Below are 15,210 nucleotides of genomic sequence, written 5' to 3'. Positions count from 1 at the left end.
AGCCTGCCTGTGGCAGTGGTAAATACCTGATACTTGAATGCTACCAATCCTGCACTGCACCTGGCCTGTTGTGCATTGCTACGCCTTGTAGGGGGAAGATAACGACTTAGATATTGGCATAGAAAGTACGCTTATTAAGTTTGCGGATGATACCAAACTGGGAGGGATTGCAACTGCTTTGGAGGACAGGGTCATAATTCAAAATGATCTGGACAAATTGGAGAAATGGTCTGAGTTAAACAGGATGAAGTTTAACAAAGACAAATGCAAAGTGCTCCACTTAGGAAGAAAAAATCAGTTTCACACATACAGAATGGGAAGAGACTGTCTAGGAAGGAGTACGGCAGAAAGGGATCTAGGGGTTATAGTGGACCACAAGCTAAATATGAGTCAACAGTGTGATGCTGTTGCAAAAAAAGCAAACATGATTCTGGGATGTATTAACAGGTGTGTTGTGAGCAAGACACGAGAAGTCATTCTTCCGCTCTACTCTGCTCTGGTTAGGCCTCAGCTGGAGTATTGTGTCCAGTTCTGGGCACTGCATTTCAAGAAAGATGTGGAGAAATTGGAAAGGGTCCAGAGAAGAGCAACAAGAATGATTAGAGGTCTTGAGAACATGACCTATGAAGGAAGGCTGAAAGAATTGGGTTTGTTTAGTTTGGAAAAGAGAAGACTGAGAGGGGACATGATAGCAGTTTTCAGGTATCTAAAAGGGTGTCATAAGGAGGAGGGAGAAAACTTGTTCACCTTAGCCTCTGAGGATAGAACAAGAAGCAATGGGCTTAAACTGCAGCAAGGGAGGTCTAGGTTGGACATTAGGAAAAAGTTCCTAACTGTCAGGGTAGTTAAACACTGGAATAAATTGCCTAGGGAGGTTGTGGAATCTCCATCTCTGGAGATATTTAAGAGTAGGTTAGATAAATTTCTATCAGGGATGGTCTAGACAGTATTTGGTCCTGCCATGCAGGCAGGGGACTGGATTCGATGACCTCTCGAGGTCCCTTCCAGTCCTAGAATCTATGAATCTATAAATCCTTGCAGTAATCAGCTTGTGCCTTATTTCTCCTTCTGTGTATTGTCCTGCTGTCATTTTATGAGATTTTTCTTTTCCCTCTGAACAATTTAAACACTTCTCCTCCTACACAGTGCCTTCTCACTTCTCCTCCTACACAGTTCCTACCTACCGTCTTTCCCACATCCATAACAAAAATAAAATATGCATTTTAAAAAACTGTAGCTCACTGTAATTCCTGCTGCATGATTTGTTGCATATTGAGCAAGGTAGAGTATAGATGGTTGGTGCCTATTTAAAACATAGTTATGCTTCCTTGTGCAGCAGATAGACTTGACCTTCAGCTACCTTTCCCCTGCTATGGTGCAAAGGAACGTTCAGATTTTCTAAGGAAAAAGCTGCATTTTGTTCATGGTGGAAGCTTTAAAACTGCTAGTGAATTTTGTTGCCTAGTCAGAAAACTAAAGGGGAAAAAAGGCAAATGTCATTTGGTTTGCTTCACATAAAACATTTTCTAATTGCTACCAGTACTGGAAATGTTTGACTCACATAGGGCCAAATCATCTCCCTTGGGCAAACCCAGAATAGATGGACTTTGTGATGGGCTGCTCTTTGGAGCAGGAAATTCACTGGCCATGGAGCATCAGTGCTGCTGCATCATTGCTAGTGTAGTGCCTGGGGGCTGGAGTAACCTCCATGCCAGATGTTCCTCCAGCATTTCAAGCAGGACATATTTGCAGATCCATTGGCCGTGCCCCTAAAATGCTTCTCCGTGCTACTGTGGATGAAGCCCTGCCTAGAAGTCTGTCCTCTTAATTAGAGGAAACCACTCTACTTCTGCAGCTTTATGGACTGCATGTGCCCATGCAGGTGGGGCCAAGATTTTTCCCTTATTTTAAAAAAAACATTAAACACGAATACTTATCCACTAGGGAAAATGCCAATTAGCCAATGTAGGCTGTAACCATGCGAACGTGTTTTGTATTTGTGACATCAGGTGGTGTATATTGCCATTGAGAAAAACAGCAATTTATACACATAGTTGCTGTTCTCGTTACGGAGAAGAGTTAGCAGCAGGGTGAATGTATGGTGAGTGATAAAGGGAATTACACACATTCATCCCAGTGCAATGAGATGAGAATAAGGACTGGATGTAGTAGTCACGCAATAGAAATGGCACAGTCCTGACTGGGTCATTTCAACCTGGGCTGGCTGTACTAGAAAATCCTGCCCTGGCAGACATGGATCAGATGATGGAGGAAAATAGGTAATTTTTAGCTCTGATTTGTGTAGCTGATGAGCGGACTGTTTCAAATTTCATGATGTAATGACCTTTCTGTTTATATTATACCCGAAAATAATTTTTCTTGTGAATTGTGTGCTCAAGAAAGGTTCTGGCGTGCCATCCCTGGAGCTGTAACTGCTTAATATCTCCACAAAGCAGGCACAGCCATAAGCATGTGTAGTCCAAGGTGCCTTGTAATGTCAATGTGGGGCTCTCGGGATCTCTAGTGATGGGGTCAGATAAGTGCCTAGACAGATTTTCAGTGTGTCTTAATACATTGTTCCGGTGTGTTTTTATCATCCAGAGAGGAGAAAGACGATGAGGAATGAAGTTTGTAACAATAGCATATAGTGACATTTTTAGCAGAATTTGAGGAGATATTTAAACCAAAGTCGGCAATAAAAAAAGCTAAAAGTTGATCATGGTGATTCAGAAAGAGTGCAAAAGGCAAGGTGCCTGTTCCCCTAGGCAAGCAGTGAGGTGGGATACATCTGTCTGACACAGGGTCATGGGCCATAGGTCTTACAGGTGCACCAAGGCTCCCAGGAGCATGTCAGGCAGGAGGTATAGCTAACTCCCCCGGCTGGTTTGTGTGCATGCTGTGTGCTGTCAGCAATAAACGCTGGCTTGGCAGATGGTGGGCACAGACATTGCCACTTCTCAGAGGAGCAGCAAATTTTGTTCCATGGCTCAGTGCTGTGAGCCGCCTTGCACCAACATGATTCCTTTGGCAGAGGACCCACCATGCAGCATGTCTGCTTTCCCTCGCTGTGTCACATGGGGCAGGGTTTGGCATATCCTGGGATTACAGCTACGTAAATTAATTTCCAAACAAGGTCTGTTGGCATATGTTAGTATGTGTTTATTTTCATGAGATATAAGTACTGTATTTGCCTACAAGGTGATGAGTCAAGAGCCGACTGAAAGGAGCAAGATCAGCTCAGTCACTCAGCATCCCTATGCAATGAGGAGATGTTTAAAGGCACAAAGGGCAGTTATGCACCCAGCTTCCATTGAAAGTTAATAGCAGCCTCTGACACTAAAAAATCCCACCAGCATTTCTAAGGTATGAGGCACCTCTGAATTAACGCCATCATCTGGGTCTTTCCATCTGTCCTCATCTGGTCTCTCTCTTTCTTTATATTGCAAGCTTCTTGAGGCAGTAAGCATTTCCTTTTGAGCACATGATTAACATGTAATAAATAATACTAATAATCCTACATGTGTCTTACTGCCAAATAGTATTAGCTATCAAACCTGTCAGTTTTATGTCACGCAAAGCCAGTCCCCTGCAATCTCCTTTTGCCCTACCAGAGAGGCTGGGTAGTGGAGCCATGATGAAATCCTTAGTTGCTTCCAAAACATTCACTTTGCAGTTGCTTCAGTGAGTAGAAATGATCTTTCCAATGACACATTGCTTGCTCTTCAGCTCCTAATGATCTGGGAGGAGTTCACATCCAGTTCAGACAGTCTGAATTATCCAATTTTATTATAAGATTGTCAGATAGAATTATGTCACATCTGATATATTGATGCGTTTGCAGCAAGCTCTTCTCCACTCAGTGTTCACAATCTTACTCTCCGGCTTGCAGTGAAGAGAGCATAAAAACATGAAAATCAAAATTGCTGCAGAAAAATAATAGTCAGGATGAGATGGCTGCAATTCTGGGCTTTGTTAATTGTAAGACCTGCTCCAGTTTGGATTTTTGGGCCTTACTGAGACAGACTCGCTGGTTAGCTCTTATTGGCTCTAATAAGATACATTCTAATTTTCTGAACTTGAGACTGGGGAGTATGGAGTTACTAGGGTGACCAGACAGCAAATGTGAAAAATCGGGACGGGGGCCGGGGGGTAATAGGAGCCTGTATAAGAAAAAGACCCCAAAATCAGGACTGTCCCTATAAAATCAGGGCATCTGGTCACCCTAGGAGTTACTCAGATCATCCCTATCACATAGCCCTAACCTTTATAGCCAAAAAAATGAATCACCTATGGCAGTTTTAGTATAAAAATTCAGCATTTATCATTATGGCTAGACATAAACATGTGCAAGTAGTTACACAAATCGGAGTGCCAATGATTACCCCAATCAGCCTAGGTTCGTAATGACACCAGCTGATGGCTATCTTGCTACTGTAGTTTTTCAAAGGTCACAGCATTATGTTCTCTGTTAACATGGGAAGACGTGAGGACTATCAATTGGAGATTAGAGAGAGGAGTGGGGTTGACCGGAAAACAATTCTGATTCATGAAAAAATTGCAATTTTTGAAATTTTGTTTTATTCTAAAGCAGAATGAAAATAAGACTTTTCAAAATATTTTGTGAAAAAACGTGAGCGAGAAAGAGGGAGATCCACCCCAGAATAGCCAATAGCTTCTGGCTTTGGATATGTTGAGAACCACACCTCCTACTGAAGTCACTAGGAATGAAGGTAACTGAATCTAGGTGACTAGGGTCAAGCATCCATAATTACAGGCCACTTTTGAAAATGTGGCCCTCGGTGACTTGCCCAACATCAAACAGTGAGTCACTGCCCAAGCTGGGAACAGAAACCAGGGTTCCAGAGTCACAGCTAGAGCTGGTAGAAAAATGCTGTTTTGTTAAAAACCAAAATGCTTCATGGATATGTATTGGTTTTGACGAAAATTTTGTAGGGAAGGTCCACGGTGGAATTTTGAGAAAGAAAGAGAGACCCCAGAACAGCCAATAGCCTGGTTGCTAGGACACTCACGTCAGGCAGGGAAAACCCAGGTAACATCCCCGGTCTGAAAATGTGGGTGTTGTCCTCGCTTTTCCTCAGTTTACCTATCAGTAAGGAGGGTATAACAATGCTAGTTATATAAGCTGAGTTAGGCCCGTGCTTGAATGTGTTTGTAAACCCACCAGACAATCAGAACAGGCTAGAGAGTGTATTTTTATGTTCTCCATTTTAACACAAATTCTTACGTTCTTTCTTATTAACTAATTGATTTTTGATTGATTATTGAAAGTGAATGAATGATAGTGATAAAGAGCAGATATTTATATTTATTTAACACATTAGATAATAAGTATTGACCTGTGCTGTTAGCTACAATGCTTACCATATATGCTTTTTTAAATTAGTATTTAAATTTGGTAGCAGTTGGTTTAACATAAAAATACATCATCTAATCACTACATCTAGATATTTGCAACTAAATAAAGAACTAGGAATGCTTTTGATCACCTCATGGTCACTGGATCAAATCCATTCTAGGTTAGTAATGACACCAGCTGATGGCTATTTAGGACCTGTGTTCAGGCCCGGTTCCAACAATCAGATGTGGGCTCGGGTTTGAGGCACATTGTCTGGGCATCGGGAAGCTTGCAGTGTCGCTGCTCATGCTACAACTGTTGTGTGGATAACTAAATTACTTCAGTCACCAAGGCTGTCAATCTGTCATCATTCACAGATGTCATGTTCACATGGAAGATAACTGACAGCAATAAGAGGTGTTTCTCTGAAGTTTGGGAACAGGAAGAAAATATGCCTTTGCCTAAGGTTACAGGGTAGGGTGACCAGATGTCCCGATTTTATAGGCACAGTCCCGATATTTGGGGCTTTGTCTTATATAGGCGCCTATTATCCCCCACCCCATGTCCTGGTTTTTCACATTTGCTGTCTGGTCACGCTATTACAGGGGCAAGGGGCACTGTTTAGAATGATTTGCATCATCTGTCTAAAGACGTAGTTAGTTGTTAAGGATGTGGGGAATTTCCCTGACTATAAAGGAAAGTTTGCAAAAATCCAGTTTACTAATGTTATTTTATTCCGAATATTCTAGCTGCCTCTGATGCTACTAGTATTTTGGCACCACATTCGGGTGACTCAGCCTCATCATAAAAGTTAGAGATGGGAAACGACCTGTTAAGTCATACAGCACCTTCCCCAGCAGTGCTTCTTGTTCCTCGGTGAGAGGAAATTCTGCGTCTGGAAAGGCCAGCTCATTGGAGCATATAGACTGGCTGTCTAGAGCCAGGAGCTGTAACTCAAACTAACCCAGACCTGAAAAATTCAAAAAGTCATTGAAACAAGTGGTCCATAAAAAGAGATGGGACAGGAGCACGGTGAAGAGAGGAGCAGGCACAAGGATGATATTATTGTTTCTGGTAGCTCCTACAATGTGCTAGGCACTGTACAAGCCCAGAATCAGGCACGGTCCTGATCCGAAGAAGCTTCCATCCAAAGAGAGAGGATGAGGGGACAAAAAAGAGAATGAATTAACTGGAGAAGTGAGAAAATGAGAGGGCAACAGAAAGATAATAAGGGAAGTGCGGATGAGAATGTAAGTGGAAGAAAGTGGAGTAGAAAGAAGGATCTTCCCTCTTTTTTTACTGCTAAGCAGCCTTTTTCATGTAAGAGACAGAACCTTGCCTTTGTAACTCAAATAGAAGGGACGCTGTAGCAGAGTGAACTTCGGTGCCCCTTGGCCGTGGTGGTTCTTGCGGTTTTTTGAGCTGTCCAGGTGCTGTGCTGGCTCAATGGGTGCTGCTCTTCTATGTTTGTTTGAAGACTTTTTCAGATATTCAGCCTGAAGATAATTGTCTTGTCATTGTTTTCCAAAAAGAGCTTTTCAATATTTAAGGCTGTTCTATCTCAGCAAAGGGCTGTGATTTGGTAGCGTGTGCAAGTTAGTTAGAATTCCTGTTTCTACTTCCTTCTATTAAATATAAAAAGTGTCATAGGAATACACATCATTATGTATAATCATCATGTAACTTTCCCATGGGCAGTCTCTTCCCCTTGCACATTTAAACATAGATACAGTGAGATAGGCATAGCCCTGCATTGCCCACAGCCCCAGAGCATTTGTGCTGCATGCTCCCCTCTCTGTGAGCAGCCATGTCTGCTGGCCGCGTGACTGGGGTGGGGAAGGAACATGATCGTGAGGGAAGCAATTACCATAGGGGTGCTTGGAAGAACTGTAGCTGTGGGGCTGCAAGAGGAGATAGGCAGTGCCCTCCTTTGGTGTCTAGAGTGGGGCTTCTGGCCCTGAGAGTTGAGTTTTGTTCCAAGTTGTCTTGTCTCATCTTCCGTCACTCAAACTAATTTTTTCACGAGTTCAGCAAACCGAAGAACCACAATTTGAAAAATTTGCTCTATTGTTCCAGCCCGAAAGTGTGCTGTTTCCTTGCCACTTGATTATCCCAGCAAAAAGCATCAGGCAATGTTACTGACAGCTGAAAGAAGAAACAAAAAGCAGGCTTTTGTTTTCCCTTCGGAGAAGGCAGCATGTTTCTCTTTTCCTTTACAGCTTACCCAGGGACTCTGAGTGTTCATTTAATTGCGGTACAAACCCAAACTAAAGGTAGCTTTGATACCATAGATTACTCCGTCGGTCTTTGAATTTGAATGACCTACATACGAATCAGGCTTAGGCTAGCACAAGAAGAGACATCCAAAGACTTTAATTTGTACAATTCAGAGTTGAGCATACTAATACATGCTATTTGATTAAATATTTTGGAAAAAATGTAAAAGTATATGGTCTGTCCAAGTCTAACGATTTTACCTGCCTGTGTATTAATACCAGATCTGTTTGGGCCTGATCCAGTGGTCACTGAAGTTAGGAAAGAGCTGACTTAAATATGGTTTGCATTGGTCCTTAAAGAGTAGTGCCTACAATTCCAGCTACTGTGTTTAATTTGTATAATTTGCAACAGGGCTAGGTGTGTAGCTAAGAAAAAAATAGGTTGCTCAAAATCAGGAGGCGTTTTATGCCAGTTTGCCAATCACAGATGAAGTTTTGTTCTTGGATTTTTGAATCATAATCTTTCATTACATTGTTGTCTTTTTTGGTTGTCTTTCTACTCTCCTTTCACCACAGCGTGCAGAAGAGAGAGACAGCTGTATAAGCTGCAGGCTTTTCTGATTTCCATTATGTCAAATTCATTTTGGAATTAGGCATCAGAAACTGTGCAGTCAAACTCATTCTGGTGTGGGGCATCAGGATTGTGCAGTCAAGCTCAGGGCGACAGTGCTTTTTTTGTAAGAAGCAGTCCCGTGTTATAAAAGAAAACAACCAAGTGGCACCTTCAGAGTGCCTTAAACTTTCTCTGCACTCACCCACAATCACACCCATACACTTTTAGATACGTGACTAGTGCTCAGTTCATTTGTTTGTGTATTGCTCACACCTGGCATAGCATTCTAGGTTCTTAACACCTAAGTATTTAAACAAATTTAAATTGGAAATTGAAAATAGATTTCACAATTTGCAATTAAATAATGGTGCCATGCAAAATGTTGCCATACACAATTGTCTTAATCAGATCACATGGATCAAGAGGCAGGGCATGCATAAGTGGCTGGGGCAAAGGTAAGGGCACGAGCTGTTTTTACGCCCTTGTGATGTCAAGCCAAAATACCCTGTTCTTTCTGACCTAGTAGGGTGAGATGTTAAGTGAAAGTGGTGTATACATCATCGCTTAGCTTCTTTAATCACGATTGGTTGTCTTTAGAAAAAAATATGCTGTTGTTCAATCACAGGTTATTGGGCTTGTTAGTGTTCACTTGGATAGTAGGAAAGAATATTTCCCTCCACTGCATTAATTGAGTGGAATTCTACAGCCCATATTATGCATCATGAGGTCAGACTAGATGATCATGAAGGTCTGTTCTGACTTTAAAATCTGTGAATCTGTATAAGATTTCAGCAGCTCAGAAAAAAAATGAAGACCCAGTGCATTTAGTACTTTAAAATGTCAAAAATAAAACCTTGAAATAATTCTGTCCACCCACAGGCAGCTAGTGCAGAGAGCAAATCAGTGTGTATACAGAATCCATTCCACCCACCTTGATAACAAATGCATGACTGCATTCTGCACCAGTTGATCTGTGGGGGACAGATCGGCTTTTTGGTTAGCCCAATGTAAAGTAGTCCATTGCAGGAGTTCAATGTATCTCTCTTAATTTGTCTAATCCTGCCTAATCTAGTCTGTCTCCTGAGTCGCTTGCCTATCATTGTAATATCTAGAGGCTACAAAAATAGACTTACGTATAGTTTAGCCCATAATATACCTGCCCTTGTTATCCTGAAGCCACCCACATAACCTGGCATATCTAACTCTTTTCGTTCTCCACAGTGTAAATGCAGGAAATGCATTTCCGATGCACAGCTACAAATCGGGGAATAACAAATGCACAACTACAAAATGGGGAATAACTGTCTAAGTGGTAGCACTGCTCTAAAGGATGTGAGGGTTATAGGGGACCACAAACTGAATAAGAGTCATCAGTGTGATGCCGCTTTACAGGTAAAGCAAGTAAAGAACAGCTACCAAGTGTCCAATTCTGGGCACCACAATTTAGGAAAGATGTGGACAAATTGGAAGGAGTCCAGAGGAGAGCACCAAAAATGATAAAAGATTAAGAAAACCTGACCTATGAGGAAAGGTTGAAAAAACTGAACATGTTTAGTCTTGAGAAAAGAAGATGGAGGGGTGACCTGATAATCTTCCAATACGTTAAGGGCTGTTATAAAGCAGATGGTGATCAATTGTTCTCCATGTTCACTGAAGGTATAGTCTGCAGCAAGGAAAATTTAGGTTAGATATTAGAGAAAACTTTCTAATTGTAAGGGTAGTTAAGATCTGGAATAATCTTCCAAGGCAGGTCATGGAATCTCCATAATTGGAAATGTTTAAAAACAAGTTGGGCAAACACCCGTCAGGGATGGTCTAGATTTACTTGGTCCTGCCACAGCACAGGGGGCTGGATTTGGTGATCTCTCTTCTAGCCCTACTTTTCTATATTCTATGAAAGCTTCTGCATATAGGTAGGTTTGCATCAGTCTCTGAAAATGGTTGGATGTGGGTTCACCCTGTTGTACTCTGATAGGAGGTTCCACAGACAAGTATTCAATCTCACCCAGTTTGTGGGCATCCTTTCCTGAATTTTTAAAATGTCCTCTGAAACTTGAGATAATAAACAATGTCACTTGGTATAATCTGTGAAGGTAGCTGTGATGGAGTCCCCGGGGTGCAACCTTGACCTTGGGACAGCTGAACCCTCTGTCCCACCAACACTGTGATGCCGTGTCAAGCCACAAATCTCTGGCAGGTACTGCACTTACACAGACATCTACAGGCAGGGACACACCCAACTGAGTTACATGAATGAACTGTCAGCCACTCATGAACCACCAATAGAGAGACTCCAGCCAATTCCCTCCAGTTCCTCAGCCTTGCACCCCAGAACTGTACCATCTTGCACTGGTCAGAAGCCTGGCCAGTTTAAGTTCATTACCCATTCCACCCCTCCCTCAATGTGGAGAGGACATGCACCAGCCTTGGTAAACTGAGCTGAGATTTCCTAAGCGCTTCAACCAAAACACACTGGTTTAGGTAAAATATAAAACAGATTTATTAACTACAGAAAGATAGATGTTAAGTGATTATGAGTAACAAGTGTAAAGATGAAAGTTGGTTACTTAAGAAATAAAAATAAGTTCTCAGTCTGGGTTCTACAAACTAAACAGGAGTTGACTCAAGCGGTGTCTCACCCTGACAGATGCTACAAGCAGGTTAAAGATCCTGGAACTCTTTCCCAGCCTAGGACCACTCTCCCCAGTTCAAAGTCTTTTTGTCCTCCAGACATTCCTCCAGGTGTTGAGTTGGGGGGAAGGAGGGAGAGGCCAAGTGATGATGTCACTTTTCCTCTTTTATAGCTTCTTCCAGCTTTCTGGAAAGATCTTTTGCTATAATGTGTGGGTCCGCCCCCATTGGTCAAGCAGTCTCCATTGTCTACATGCTGTCTTTGAGAAGTCCTCTGGGCTGGCCCTTTGGAGAGTGGATTCCCTTTAATGGGCCATCAGCATGTCTGGCTACTCCATTGTTGTACCTGAAAGGCTGATTGTGGGTGTTCCCAACCTCACAACATATATCAGTAACATATACAGCAATGCTTCATAACCTCACATATAATGACAGCACATACAATCTGACAGTATATTAATGTTAAACCGATCAAGACTTTTAAAATGATACCTCACAAGGCATATTTTGTACAAAACATATCCTAATTATAGGACAGTGGTGAATATGGGGGTTCCAGGGTGCCACTGTGAGATAGTGTCACAGTAGCCACCAAATCACACATCTCAAAAATCCCATAGACTGCCTAAGGGATCTGAAGGATATTGGAGTAAGAACTGCTTAAAACTTTTAGACCAAAAATCTTAGAAAAATAGGTTTTGTTGAAAACAATTTTTTTGAGGAAAAAAATAATTTTTGACAAATATTTTGCATTTTCATTTTTTAAAATGTAAACTAGATCAACATGTTCCTGCTCACAGCCTAACATTTCTTAAAGTTGTTAAACAATTCTTTAGCATAGTCTGATCTGCTTAATCAGAAACTGCAGGTAGGGTCAATACTAACAACAGTATTAGGAACTCATATTTTTTTTATTGTTGCAAACAACTAAATTATTGCTCAGAGAATAAATCTTAGTCCTCAGTGGGTTCATCATACAAATAATTATTGACCATGTGTTCCTGTAGCTCTTTTATTATCACTTTTTCTAAGATCAATGATAGCAAGTTGGAAAGTTGTCTGAAATGGATTTCACTGCTATTTGTAAACTTTTATGGCATCAAATTAATCCGTAGTGTCACTCCACTGAAGTTATTAAATAAACCCCACAAATCCAATATGTGTCCCTCCCTTTTTGTGTCAGAGAGAGCCTTGAAACATAAACCAGAGGTAACCAATCAGCAGGGTTATAAGTTTGAAACTCACATGTTATGCATGGCCCTCTTGCCGATGAAACCCGCAGCTTTAGTCTCTTCAATGTATGGAATGGCCTCAAATCAATTTGCAGCTCTGGGGGACTGGAGCCACCTGGGCTGCTGTTGATGGTGCTAGGACCACTGCAGGCCTGTTAGCCTGAGCAGCTGCTGCTGAGCCACTTTTCTAGTGAGTAGTCGTGAGTCTGCCCAAAAAATGGGCATCTCAGTATTGTGGAAGGCTGCATAGTCCCATGAACTAAGCAGGACATAAGGAAATCCCTGTCTTTTTAATACCAGATCTGATACTGACATCCTCTGTGGCCTGTGTCAGGTCACTTAATCTCTGTGCCTCAATTTTCCCATCTGTATACTGAAGATAACCTCTCAATGGTGATGTGACTACTAGTTAGTTTATGTCTGCAGAATGTTCTGTCAAAGGAAATGAGTAGTAGTATTTGTGATTCATTATTTGATTTGCTTTATTAGCTTTCCCAGTGGACGTTACAAAGATTTGGGGAACTGCAAAGAAATATCTCAGTGACACTCCCTAGACTCTTCAGGGTGGTCTTATATATAATGATTGGAACTGAGTGGCATATAAAATTATTTTACAGGCTCACATCAAAATGCCAAAATCAAGTCTGCCAAGTCTGTCCTGGATATGCCAAGGACTGTGTGGTGAAAAAAGAACAGTGCCACTGAGCAGAAGTCTGAGTCCAAGGGAGATTTTCTTCTTCTTTTTCACAGTCAGCACAAAGTTGTTTTTCAACAGTCTCAGAGCTGTTCACCCTTCTCCCATACTGTCCGTGAGCTGGCACTTACTCGGCTCATCTTCCCATGTTTGCTTGCCCCAAGAGCACCCAAGACATTTTAGAGACTTTTAGGTCAGAAGAGACCATTATGATTGTCTAGTCTGACCTCCTGCACAACGCAGGCCACAGAATCTCACCCACTCACTCCTGTAATAAGCCCCTGACCTACGTCTGAGCTATTGAAGTCCTCAAATCATGGTTTAAAGACTTCAAGGTGCAGAGAATCCTCCAGCAAGTGAGCCGGGCCCTACGCTGCAGAGGAAGACGAAAACCTCCCAGGGCCTCTGCCAATTTGCCCTGGAGGAAAATTCCTTCCCGACCCCAAATATGGCCATCAGCTAAACCCCGAGCATGTGGGCAAGACTCACCAGCCAGACACCCAGGAAAGACATCTGTAGAAACTCAGATCCCACCCTATCTAACATTCCATCACAGGCCATTGGGCATATTTACTGCTAATAGTCAAAGATCAATTAATTACCAAAATTAGGCTATCCCATCATATCATCCCCTCCATAAACTTATCAAGCTTAGTCCTGAAGCCATATGTGTCTTTTGCCCCCACTGCTCCCCTTGGAAGGCTGTTCCGGAACTTCACTCCTCTGAGGGTTAGAAACCTTCGTCTAATTTCAAGTCTAAACTTCCTGATGGCCAGTTTATATCCATTTGTTCTTGTGTCCACATTAGTACTGAGCTTAAATAATTCCTCTCCCTCCCTGTTGTTTATCTCTCTGATATATTTATAAAGAGCAATCATATCTCCCCTCAGACTTCTTTTGGTTAGGCTAAACAAGCCAAGTTCTTTAAGTCTCCTTTCATAAGACTGGTTTTCCATTCCTCGGATCATCCTAGTAGCCCTTCTCTGTACCTGTTCCAGTTTGAATTCATCCTTCTTAAACATGGGAGACGAGAATTGTACTCAGTATTCCAGATGAGGTCTCACCCAGGGCCGGCTTTAGGAAGTGCGGGGCCCGATTCGATGGGGCCCCGGCAGGGATGACTCAGCTGGCGGTGCTCCGGGTCTTCCGCGGCACTGAAGGACCCGCCGCCGAAGACCCGGTAGGGAACCGCCCGGTGAGTACATCTCCCCCTATCCGACCCCCCCCCAGGTCCTGCCCCCGACTGCCCCCCTCAGAAACCGCAACCCATCACCCCCCCACTCCTTGTCACCTGACCACTCCTTCCCAAGACCCTCCACCCTAACTGCCCCCCAGGACCCCACCCCCTACCCAACTCGCTCTGCTCCTTGTCCCCTGACTGCCCCGACCCCATCCACCACCACCCCGACAGACCCCCGGAACTCCCACGCCTACCCACCCCCCATTCCCCATCCCCTGACTGCCCCCCCAGAACCTCTGCCCGATCCAACCCCCCCCCCCACTCCCTGTCCCGGGGACTCCCTGCCCCTGCCTTATTCAACCCCCCCCGGCCCTGGTCTCTTACCATGCTGCTTACCCCCGCCGGAGCCGGGCCGGAGCCGTGCCACCCGGAGCCGGAGCTGCCCCGCCCGGCCAGAGTCGGGGCCGGGGCCCGGCCAGAGCCGGAGCCGCAGGGCCAAGGCCGGGCCAGAGCCGGAGCCGCGGGGCCAGGGCCGGGCCGGCGCCGGAGCCGCGGGGCCAGGCTGGAGGGAGCCGCTCGGCCGGAGCCGGACTGGGCCGCGCCGCGCCTCCCTAGAGCCCTCCTTGCGCCCCCCCGCCCCAGCTTACCTGCCGCTGCTTGTTTCCAGGCTTCCCGCGTGAACATCTGATTCGCGGGAAGCAGGGGAGGGGGAGGACAAGGGGGCGGAGCGTTCAGGGGAGGAGGGGGAGGTGAGGTGAGCTGGGGCTGGGGGCGGGGCGGACAGCTGCCAGAGCTTGGGAACCGGCTCCAGCTCACTACTGGGCGCGGGGCCCGATTCAGGGGAATCGGAGGAATCGGCCCAAAGCCGGCCCTGGTCTCACCAGTGCCTTGTATAACGATACTAACAGCTCCTTATCTCTACTGGAAATACCTTGCCTGATGCATCCCAAGACCGCATTCGCTTTTTTCACAGCCATATCACATTGGCGGCTCATAGTCACACTGTGATCAACCAATACTCCGAGGTCATTCTCCTCCTCTGTTACTTCCAACTGATGAGTCCCCAGCTTATAACAAAAATTCTTGTTATTAATCTGTAAATGCATGACCTTGCACTTTTCACTATTAAATTTCATCCTATTACTATTACTCCAGTTTACAAGGTCATCCAGATCTTCCTGTATGATATCCCGGTCCTTCTCTGTATTTGCAATAACTCCCAGCTTTGTGTCATCCACAAACTTTATTAGCACATTCCCACTTTGTGTGCCATTTGGCTGACTTCCTC

At 44.0% G+C, this 15,210-nt stretch overlaps 1 protein-coding gene across 2 annotated transcripts in view; it reads left to right on the top strand.

The window, feature by feature from the left end:
* The window catches only part of DLG2 (discs large MAGUK scaffold protein 2), a 581,213-nt gene that overhangs the window by 289,544 nt on the left and 276,459 nt on the right, over window positions 1-15,210 (top strand). The window lies entirely within an intron of this gene.

Source organism: Terrapene carolina, unplaced genomic scaffold, assembly GCF_002925995.2.
Source record: "Terrapene carolina triunguis isolate 2854851 unplaced genomic scaffold, T_m_triunguis-2.0 Scaffold97, whole genome shotgun sequence".
Taxonomy (NCBI): domain Eukaryota; kingdom Metazoa; phylum Chordata; order Testudines; family Emydidae; genus Terrapene; species Terrapene triunguis.
Note: the sequence above shows the minus strand (reverse complement) of the source record. Positions and strands in the feature narration are given on the sequence as shown.